Raw genomic sequence first — 12,611 nt, forward strand, 5'->3', positions numbered from 1 at the left:
TTATGTTGTTACAAAAATAATATAACATCTGTAAACATTTCTTTCCTATTTTATTTCTGAATTTTAAACAATGTTTTGTTTTCTTTTTATTTGCATTGATTTCCCAATTCGGTGGGTCGGTAAAAAATTAGACAAAAGAAAAACATTTTAGCAATCATTCCCGAGAATTACTCACTCAAAGCCGCTCCCGCTTAGGTAATCTTGCGTCTCGTCAAAATACTTTTAAATAATTTTATTCCCTCGACGCGACGCGGGAAGTAATTTCAATCATATTCGGTTTGTGGATACCGCAGGCGTGCTTAACGACTTTATGATCGTAGGTTGTAGAGTCGAAAACTGTGTAGCAAACGTCAAGATGTAAAATTTATAATTGGAGGTCGTAAATTAAGGTGACATCGACAGTTGTGGCTCGCGGGGAGGACGCGCGAGGGAGACCCTGCCAATATTTTATCGGAAAGGTAATTATTTGATCGCGACGAGGGTAACAGATGAAAATTCACTCTCGTAATGTCTTTCTTATTCTTCGTATTGGGGAATTCATGATTAATGACAATTAACTTATATTGCTAACAAAAACAAAGCAAACGTTGCGTAGTATAGCTAATTTCTATTACGCAATAATCAACAATGTCACGTTTTGGAGTTATTATTGAAACTGACCATGACCATAAACTAATTTGAACTATTATACAAAGTTCGCTCTACAATGGAATACATACAATTATGAAGTTTAATGCTATTTGCGAGTCGCCATGCCTAATTATGAAGTCGTGTGGAAAATTTCCTATATGACTAGTTCCGAATTATGTTACAAATTACATTTCGATATTAGGTAATGATTAACTATTAGATAAGCAATAATTAATCGTGCGAATATTTAGTACCTATGATTTTACATAAAACAGGTGTGTGACATACGTTTCGCTTCTGATCAATCGCTTGCCGCCACCCGCTGACCGATTTAATTCCCGCTTCGACGCGAACCCTTTGACGCTGTCACTCTGACAGATCGCAGCCGGGCGCCTCACGCCTCGCTGACATTCCCATTTTGTCATTTGACGAAACGACACTGTGCAAAGCGAGAATATACCTTTGACAAGATTTTTGTGTCGGTTAATAACGGGGAAATTGTATTGTAAATGTTCTGTCACACTATGTTTTGTTCACATGAGTTTTCTCAGCAGCTTTTACGTCTTATTTCAACTGAAGTAGATTTTCACTTAACATTAGATGTGATTGTAGTCAAATACTTACTTTGTTCAGCTTAAATAAAAATAGGTAACGAGAAAACTGTATAATAGTGCAGCCTTTCATTCAGCAGCTTTTACATTCAATGGTATGAAACAGAAAATTCTCATTCAGTGTTTATATTATTTTTACTGACGTTATTGATAGAAGTTCCAATTCCAAGATATTTGAACAATTTATCGTCACAGTTGTTCTAGTTACAACATAATTCACGTAAGTCAAAATACAAAAACATATATACCCATCATTTCTGCGAAGCGAGGTCAGCCGGCTCATACCGCGGCTCTGCGTGTGCGCAAGACTATCAGTTCGAGGAGAACGGCTGCCGCCACGAGGTCATAAGGTCAGACCTCTTAATCTATTGTGACATCGTAAATTCCATGTAACCCTTAATTAATAATGTCATTTGAATCAATAGATAAAATAATTAAGGCGGCAAGTCGTGTGTGTTCTGTTTTCAAGAAAAAAATTATGACAATCTTATCTTGCTTAAAAAAGACGTGAATGGCAGTCTACTGAGAACATTCTATTTTTAACTTTATCTAAACGTAGTGTGACAGAGAACTGTGTATCATCATCACTCGAAACGTGTTCATCCGGTAGATAAGGTGTCATCGGTGACGGATGACATACGTGGAGAGGTGGAGATGACAGTGCATCATTCATTAAATTGTGCAGTGGTTTGGAAACTGAACTGGAACACGTTCAGGCTTTCTGTCTCTTTTCCCAATGCTTTGTTAGGTACCTATTCTTCTTTTCCTTTACGTAAAGTAGGACTTTAAGATGAAATTCCATTGAAAAAAAACATGGTCATAAAATCGAATTCCCTTAAGCTTTAATGATAAATTATTATTATTAATGTTGGGCTCTTCGTAAAAACTTTCATCCAAGTTTTAATAAATTCCTGTATCCAACAACAAGGTCGAATCTGTCTCTATTCTAAAAACATAAAAATTGTTTCAGCTGTTTAAAAATTAAAAACTTACATTACAAGAACATAGAATATAGTAAGAGAATTTGAGTAGAGTCGATTCAATATTCATTGTCCAAATCTGAACATTTCGAATACTTAGTCCGCTAAAATTTCGCAACTACCGATTTGGCCCCTCTAGTATCAAGTTTCGCCGAAAAACTTGATCATTGTCATACAAATGTATCTGTTGTTAGTCGCCGTAATTGCAGTCACGCCATATAATTTGCGAAGGGCCATTGTAGAGCGGGGTTTTGTGATGGCGCGCCATGGCAAAGTAGGGTGACATGACTTCTCTATCGATGTGTTCTCTATCGATCGATCTTGATAGAGTAAATCATTTTGATAGTTTTTATAGACTCCAAACAGTTTTTATCTAAATCACACCTGATTTTATTATAGTAAAATGCAGTCTAGGATGATACATGATATTACGTGCTCTGTAATATACATACCACCTTGAAGAGGCCCGGATTGTTGTGGTCGGGGAAGACAGCAGCAGGCAGTGAATTTCAGTCCCTAGTTGTTTACATTAAAAAGAGCAAAATGAAAAGATTTATCCGAAGAAGTTATATTTGAAAGTTCAATCTGTTTAAAGTAGGACTAAACGGAAAATGGTCTTAGCAATGATTTTTCCTTTCAGGACGTTATTTGTAGACGCAATGTAAAATCAATTATCTTGGATCCAAATCGGCAAAGTGATTACGGTAACGATTTGCTGTATTTTTGTATTGGATTACTGTACAATTCGTTGGATAGTTTAGTGTGTTTCGATTCTGATATCACACGAGTACTTTCAAAATGATTACAAAATATGACAGTCCAATATTCTAAAATTACAAGAATTTAATTATAAATATTACCTACGAACGTCGGTGACAATCTTGTCACGTTATCTAACTTTGAACAGATTTGTTGAAAGTGAGGTAGGCAAGTACTTTGTACTTTACTAAGCTGTGCACTTTGCACTTCTAAATAATGGTGATGATGATGCTTAAAATATTCCGAACGCTTTTTATCACATTTTAGTTAAATTAAGCTCCTCTTTTTGTATCTCCCAATTTGTTTAATTATATTTCATAAAGTCAAAATTAATATTTTACATTAGAAAAGTGAAAAATTTGCTAGTTCTTTTTTATGTTCTATCCTGGTCATGCAGTTCAAACCCATCACAGCATCGACGTAGGGCGTCAGTGTATCGGGCTGAAAATTTCCATAGGGCAGTAAACTAGTGGGTAGTAAGCTAGACGCATTAGCGAGGTTTTCTCTAATGGCCGCTGGAAGTGAGGATAACTCTGTTGCCGGCATTATACTTTACCTTTGGTTCAATTGAAAAAATACGAGAGGTTAGTAAGATATGATGGTATTGCATTATAGCTTTTTGAATTCCTAGGTTATTTTTTTAATAAATAGTTATTGACACAGTAGGTATGTTTTGGATATTTAATTGTTCACAGTACCTTAGTATAAACAACAAGTGACTATCGTAAAAAGATTTGGTGTAAACAGCAAGTGATATCTAGAAGCTGTCGATTGTATTAGGTTGAACTTATTTCGTGCGATCTTATCCTTCCAGTGCTGCATAAAGCAGAAAGGAATGGATGGATTTCCATTCCTATTAAACTTTCACATTTTATAATTAGTAGATTTTTTGTCCTGTCATCCTCCTTCAAAAGTAAGGGTTCCTGATATGAGGAGCTATTTAGTTACCAAAGCGGATAGGAGAGGATTGGTGTTTTCGAAAAACCAATCAGATATCGTAATATTGGAAATCTGATTGACTTATTCAAACATTCTCATATGCTTGTCGCTTTGGTGGAAACCGGGCGTTAGTTTTTCCATCACACTCGCTTGAGCTTCTCCCTTACAACGTGCACTGCTAGCGTGGGGTTGTGATTGATGAGCCCTTGTTTTGTGTTCGGGGCACAATTACACCGCGATTACTTAATTTGACATGATACCCGGCGCCCGAGGGTGCGTGCTAACTCCTCACTTGAACTCACCTAATTGAAATCAATTTGGTATCGAATTAACAAGTCACTTAAATCTTTAAAGTGACGTCATTATACAGACACGTTTTATTCGTATACGTGTATCTTTTGATAACGTGGAAGTTTCAATTCGAAACGCAAATTAGCATATAGGTAAGTTCACTTGAAATGAGTTGCTGGACAATTGCATAAAAAATGTGGGGTCTGAGTTTGGAAAATAGTTTTCTTTTCACGTAGCATAAGTGATTGACTGTTCCATAATTTACTCGTAGCTAATATTATATTTAATCTATGCTCGTAGTCTAGGAAGCTGCAATAAGACGTAATTTTTATTTATATTGCAGATCATCCTTGAGGACGGGGACTAAAAGATGAAAATTCGTAGCGAAGCAGTTGAATGCATTTCGATTTCTTAACTTCTAATAAAAATACACTAATCTTTTAATACTACTCAAAATCACAAAAAATAACAATCTAAATGGGCTAGGCAAGAACTTATCATGTCCTTAATAAAGATTACAAGCGACATTTACTGTCGAAACGAAAGATCACGTAGCGGGCGTCATGCAAGAAACGCTTCAATCATGGTTCAGACACCAATTAGTTCGCGGCCTGCTTCCGAGGCGTTTTCGTGGTTATTTTTACGTTTTACTAATAATAAAATATAGGTTTAGTCCAGTCAATGAATGCCTTAACGACGGTGTAGAGAGAAATCCGTGGAACACAATTTCTGACCTCGGGACTTTATTTAGCCTAGTTAGGAGGTGAACATAGCAAAAGTCCCCGCCCTTAGCCCTTGAGCCGGCGGGGAGAGGGGGGTTTAAAGGTACCACTTTTCGGTTTTTCGCTTAATCCTCGGAAACTATGCGTCCTAGTGACATGACTACTATGAACCAAAAAAAGCTTATTCAATTTGCTACAGGTGAGACCGTCAAGTTTTTCTATATCTTGTATAGTTTTTGTGGCATCTGCTCTAGAAGGTCTGTAAAATTGGAAATTTTATTGTTGTCTTACATGTTCCTTTCAGGAGAAAATCGACTAAATCAACATTGAGCAAACACTATAGACATGCGGGAGCATGTTAAGCCTAGTTCCATGGAGGGGACTGCACCGTGCGTATATTTAGACGAACCAATTAGAGCCACTTTTGACTCCTCATCATTCAAAAACTACTGTGCATTAACACTTCAAATTTGGCTCATGTATTGAGACTTGCAAGATATACATCAGCTTCAAATTTCATAAATATACCTCAAACGGTTATTTAGGTATTGACGTTCAAAAATNTATTAATTGACAAATGTTATTATAATGTAAATGACTACCTTGGAGATAAAGACTTATGTAATTTAAAATATTAAAAATTTTGACATTTATTAAATTTTATTTTTGACATTTATTAAATTTTATTTTGACATTTGTTAAATTTTTATTTTTGACATTTATTAAATTTTATTTTGACATATTTAATATTGTAATTTATGAAGAAAATAATTGTGCAGATTTAATTAATATTTCATTTCAATCGTTTTTTATAAACAATATAATATTTTCTGTATGACTAACTTATCAATATATTAATCATTGACTAACAAAATTGTATCATTAATATTGTATGCCCATGCGGCGGAACACAGCTGATCTATTACAAACATTTTATGACCTGACTTATGTATTTACCTGTGATTTCACAATAAAAACAATTTGAATTTGAATTTGAATCTTTTTTCATTAAAAACTAAAGTATTTTTTCGAAATTTCTTCATACAAATTGGCATAACTAACATAGGTCTTTCACTGATTTAATTATGCTACTGACTTTCGAAAACTTGATTGATAATTACATAGGTAAATAAACATTGTTTGATAATAATTTATATTCCGATCGCTGTAGAAAAGAGATAAGTAAGTAGTTAACTTTTAAAACAATGCTGTGTGTATTCGATAAAAACCACCAGAACTAATATCGACAAGTCGGCGACCCTAACTCGATAACTCGACAACACTAACGAGGAGGCTTTTACAAGGAACACACAAAGAAAGAGCTTTGGAAGGTATTTCTCAACTGATTGAATGATTTCATTCAAGCCTCGATAAAATCGTTCAACTGTGGATAAAAATACGTAGGTGTAAAAACGTCTATTGGATTTTGTTACTTATCCAGCTGATTTTAAGGCGGATAGTTTCGTGAACTTTATGATGTTGAGAACGAAATTTTGATGAAAATAGAATTCTCAGAACAAACTGATTTATATAGATTAGGTACACAAGATATTTTATCGTTGTTGAGAAATTGAGCATCTAGAAGTTTAAATGTCGAAAGTAAATATTATCCCACCAAAAACATTCTGTAAAAAACTAGCCAAGTCTCGATGGAGCTGCTTGTTTATCTCTAAAAAGTAATGAAATCTAGACAAAGTCGTGCCAAGTCTATGGTTCCTTACTGCGATTTTTTTATTATTATAGTTAATGATGTGTGACTTGGCCGTTGAAGGGTACAAAACGAGGTGCTCCATGACACCATTGCACCAATCTGTCGCTATAACCGCTACCCATTGACGATGGGAAATTGCCACTTGGAAAACGTTGATTCAACAATAACCAGTCAATTGTAGGTTTAATAAAGCTGCGTATTTCAATAATACTTATGTATGATTATCTTAATAAAGTTTGTTCAACGGCCAAGTCACACAACATTAACTATAATAATAAAAAAATCGCAGTAAGGAACCATAGACTTNCTAAAGAACCGTTTGAGGCATATTTATGAAATTTGAAACTGATATATATCTTGCAAGTCTCAACACATAAGCCAAATTTGAAGTGTTAATGCACAGTAGTTTTTGAGTGATGAGGAGTCAAAAGTGGCTCAAAGTGATTCGTCTAAATATACGCACGGTGTAGTCCCCTCGCTGGAACTAGGCTTAACATGCTCCCGCATGTCTAGAATGATTGCTCAATGTTGATTTAGTCGATTTTCTCCTGATGGGAACATGTAAGACATAAATAAAATTTCCAATATTACAGACCTTCTAGAGCAGATGCCGCGAAAACTATACAATTTATAGAAAAACTTGATTATCTCATCTGTAGCAAATTGAATATGCTTTTTTTGGTTCAAAGTAGTCATGTCACTAGGACGCATAGTTTCCGAGGATTAAGCGAAAAACCGAAAAGTGGCACCTTTAAACCCCCCTCTCCCCGCCGGCTCAAGGGCTAAGGGCGGGGACTTTTGCTATGTTCACCTCCTAACTAGTCTAAATAAAGTCCTGAAGTCAGAAATTGTGTTCTGCAGTTTTCCATCTATAATGCTTTATTGACTGGACTAGTTTTAGTTGTAAATATGACGTAGATTAGACAGGTAAAGAAAATTCTGTGTGGTTACCATGAGTTTACGTTGGGTACGCTCGCTAGCGAGTACGTCAAAAATCTCTATGAAGATTTTGTTTCTTGAAAGTAGCCGCTAGGGGCGCTGCACAATATGTCATACAATTAATGTCATTTTTTTACGCAGTCGCTAGCGAGCACACCTAACGTAAACTCATGGTAGGTACCTACACTGCTTGTCTTGATGACAAATGAAAAATAATTGTTTAATACCTAGCGAGTAAGTATGATATGCAAAATGTATTGCAAACGAACTTTGAACAGATAGCATACATAAAGTATCTAATATTGAATGATCTTTATTTGAAACGTTTATCGTAGGTATACTAATTATTAGGAACAAGTTAATTTCAATAGAGGCAAATGGATGATTTGACCTTTCTCACGCTGGTTATACGAACTTAGGATACGAATTATTTCATTTATTTGTCCTTTAGACGCCTCTTACGACAGTTGAAGAGTGGGAGTGGTCCTATAGCAGATTTATATCAGCTAATTTTGAGAAATCTTTGGTTTTCTTCAAAAAGACATGTTGTTTTGCGGTACATAATAATCACGGACAATCTTTATAACATTTTGATAGTGTAAGTGTTCATAAGCACTAAAGCTGTAAAAGACACCATTTCAAAAGCGACGTTTAAATAGATTACTACCCGCATTTCTCTCGCGAATGTGTTGCTCCAGTTCATTGTTGCCGTTATCGGCTTGATAAACTGCCTTCTCCACTGTCCATTGCATTTGAAAGGATAAACGATAGTTTAAAATGTCTCTCCGTAGACCGGGCGTAATCGATTGCCGGCGGAATGCGATTCGATCACCGTTAGCGATTCAGTGTGATTTAAATTGTGGAATCTGTGGAAATAAAATGGGATGGATAGCTTTAGCTTTAGTTTCGATATCTGATCTAGAGTGGGTACTTCCTGCTTTTGAAAACTAAATTTTTTCGTACTTCTTAACGAAACTCCTTCTTTTGGGTGCATTGTAAGTTCTACTTTTAGTACTTTACAAAAAAAAGTTACAAATTGGACTGTGTGAATGGAAACTCTATGAATGAATTACACACGCACTCATTATTTCTACCTTACAACACCGACATCATTCGTCCTACAATATAGACCACCAAAATCATAGTATTCGAGTCCCCAAAAATATTCCATGTCCTAGCCATCCGCACTACTTAAGTATAACGGCGTGATAGAATTTTATTGACTCTATAAATGCCGCCCGCCCCAGGAGGCGTGGGTAGCTCTTCTCACTTAAAATTGGAAAGGTTGTGCCTTTGTCCGAGGGCCATTTAAATGCGAAGATTTGATGGCTTGGTGAGATCTGATCTGATCGAGTTGAGTTGGGATTGGGAATTACAGATGGGTAGAAACCTATTCATATAAACTGTAAAATGTTGGTACGAGTAGGTTCGGTTTTTACTTGTTGATGTGTCTTTAAAATATTTGCATACCTACCTACTTACATAATTTCATGTTGAATTATTCGATTTCATACTAAACATTCAAGTTAAAATAGGTCTCAAAGGTAATAAATAGCTATACTACGTTTTTGTTTAAATCGGCAATGGATTGTGTGCCAAAAGATGTAAAGCAAATGCATCAGCCAATAATTTTATTATTGAAATCTGAAAATAGAGAGAGATAGACAACATACCTAACCAAGTATGAATGCAGGTACTGATTTCAGCATGCTTGTAAAAAAGGCGTCTTTTGCGGAAAATTCACTTTAAAAACAAATATTATTATAGTGTTCAATTACAAACTTGACTCTCTTTTTGATTTTGAATCAAGTTTGAGATTTGATTTTGAATCAAGTTTGAGACAGTTCTTCCATCAACAGAGTTTTGTGCTACATGCCTATGTACCACTGTGTGGGTGAGTTTTTCCGTTTTCACCGCAATGCACTGCCCCTCGTGCCCACTGGCATAACTTCCGACAACTTTTTGCTTGGGCATTCAGCCTTCGTAAATAGGGAGCCACTGTCACGGCACAAAGGGAGGCTATGGTTATGATGGAAAGATGCACAGTGGGTTCGATTGATGAAAATATCAAATTAACAAAAAATACTTTGATGGATTTAAGATATTTGCAGCACTTTCTGTTTGAAGAGTAAGATTTATTTTTTGACTGTAGAGACATCAAGACGGAGCGGAGCGGAGCAAAAAAGTGTTTTGAATAACCAATCAGATTTCTTTATTTCCACATCTCTTCTCCGCACCGCGCCGCCACCGCTGTCAAATTTTGTAGAAAAATTCTTCCGCCCGACACTTCTCCGCTTCGCTTTGGTGGAAACTGGGCCTAAATCAGCTAAATATAAACATAATTTCAGGTGTCGTCGTCGTTATAATCACATGTTCCTCGCTAGTCTTTTAGCTAGCATTTTATTGCTAGCTAGCTATTTTGCACCGCCTTCTCAAATTCTCTGTTTTCCCTAAGATTAGCTAGTGGAGCAATCTATACACATGGCATTAGTTCGCCTTTTGGTACCGCCTTTTTGTGTGTATAAATAAATATTTTAAATAAATAAAATAGCATTAATGCATCTCACTTAACACCAGGTGCGATTGCGGTCAAATACCTGCCTTGTCTAGGATAAAAAAAAAAAAAAAATGAGACACGCTGATACATAGATTTTTTATAGTATTTCCAAGTAGCCTTCTGACTCTACCTTCATTATGCTATGGGGCAGTCGGCAAATAAAACTGTCGCCGCAAAACTCTACGTCGCACGTCACGTACTCCTTTATACTTCAATATCCTTAAAATTATATCGCTAAGACCTACATTCGCTTGGCAAATCCCACGAATACGGCGGTCGTTTTGTATTCAGTGCGGGATCCTGCTCTTTACGAGAGCAAGAGTTTGTTTCGAATTTCGATGGTAGGTATCGCCAGTGAAGTTTGCGCAAAGCAAGCTTTACTCCAGTATTTGATTTAGGTGTGTTACAATGTTGACAGTTGTACAGTAGTTGGATTCTGGTTTATTTTAGGTGTTAGGTACGTTCTGGTTTTATTTTGGTGGTTTGCATGCGCTATAATAGACTTAGACTTACTATTTATGGACGTAAATCGCAAATTCGCAATGTATGTATTTGGAGAATTTAAAAGCAGTTGATAGCTAGTTTTCATTGTCAGACTCGTTCGTTTCAGCCAAATGACGTCTACTGCTGGACAAAGGCCTCCCCCAAGGCTTTCTATAACGACTGGTCCTAGGCTGCCCGCATCCAGGTTCTTCCTGCGACCTTCGCCAGATCATCGGTCCACCTAGTAGGAGGCCTGCCCACGCTACGTCTTCCGGCCCGTGGTTGCCATTCGAGAACTTTTCTGCCCCAACAGCCATCGTCCCTACGAGCTATGTGATAGCTAGTTTTCATTGTCAGGCTACTTATCCATTTATATGGCAAAATAGCACTTATGTACATAAGTTCTCAGCTAGATGTGCTTTCGTCTTTACATTCATTGTTTCAGCCACATGATGTCGACTGCTGGACAGGCCTCCCCCAAGGATTTCTACAAAGACCGGTCCTGCGCCGCTTGCATCCAGTTACATCCCGTAAAACCGTTGGATAAACCTGTTGGATACCTACTACATTACCAAATAATAATTATGATAGTCACCATGAAAGTTTAAAATAAATAACAGTGCAATTTCCAGATTGGCATTTCCTAATTATTGCGAAATTTGACGTTTTCCTGATCGAATTTTTTCCTGATACTTTTAGAACATAGCAACTAAACTACTCGTACACTAATTAGGTATAAAGAGGTAAGATTGTTTGTTACAAGATTTTATTGAATTCTTTCACTACTTGAATTCAATATCATAATTTCAGATAAGATGCCCTTTTTTGCAATTGAGTCTTCATGATTATCAGCTTCTTTCAAGACCAGTCAAACGGTTAGTGGTAAAAATTTGCCAAATCTGTTAACTTAGTAGTTTACTCAATATAACAAACTGATTTTTGTTTTGTGAATGATGACTATCTACGCTTCATGGTTTTTTTTAATCATTAAATCTTCCATACGAGTGTTAAATTTGCACTTGGCCAGTTTATTTTTAGGATTTTTTTACCATTTACATACTCTTTTTAAGTGATAAATGTGCTTGTTAACAATATTTTACCGTGTTCTTGCGGCAGCATTCCGTTCCTCCTAAATTCTTTCTCTTCGCTTTATTAAATGATATAAATTCTTATTCGCGGACTGAATTTAAATTTCTGGGAGAGAAACGAATGTGTTGCAATCGGAATAGAATAATATTACGACTTCTTTTTGTTATTTATTAATCTAAATGGGGATTTGATTTTAGCAGGTTACGTTTTCAGTTCAGTTTAGTTTCAGAACATTATTTTTAATAAAAGCAAACTAGACTCGAAGCGAAACCATTTTAAAACTAATCAATCCGTTTAAGAAGTTTTTGTTAAAATGTGGGTATCATTAAAATGGCAAAAAAAGCCTTACCCTGTTATGCCAAAGTTTGAAAAAAGCACTAAATTGAATTTGAGTTCCTTAAAAACAATCTGCATTGCGTATAAAGAATTGCAGATAACGATAAAACTGATTATTTTCCATTTATCCGACACAAATCATGTCTCGTTCAATTCTCATAAGAGTTTGACACATCTCGATTAAATAGGAAAAGTGTGAAATCGATTACGGCATCAGTATAAACGAGAAATCGATTATCATCTATCGTGTCTGATGCAAATCGATTCTAGTTGTCGCCTTCACGTTGATTCTAATAGCTAAGTGTCTGTGACCTTCAATCGCAAAACTAGAGAAGACATGAAAAAAAAAACTTTAGGTACCTAGTCTAAATAAGAAACCAACAGCGTAAATTATAATGCGGAAAATAATTGAATAAATAAAAACTTTATTTGAAGCCAATTACAATTTTGCATACACCTACTGTATATTGTAGTGTTAATGACTGCTAACGAAGTACACTGTATTTAAAGTACAAATTATTTTCTACAGTATCATTTATTGGTTTAGTCGTTTTAAAGTTTGGA

The sequence above is a fragment of the Ostrinia furnacalis genome, unplaced genomic scaffold (genome assembly GCF_004193835.3).
Source record: "Ostrinia furnacalis isolate ACB-3 unplaced genomic scaffold, ASM419383v2 OfSCF1456, whole genome shotgun sequence".
In the NCBI taxonomy this organism is placed as follows: domain Eukaryota; kingdom Metazoa; phylum Arthropoda; class Insecta; order Lepidoptera; family Crambidae; genus Ostrinia; species Ostrinia furnacalis.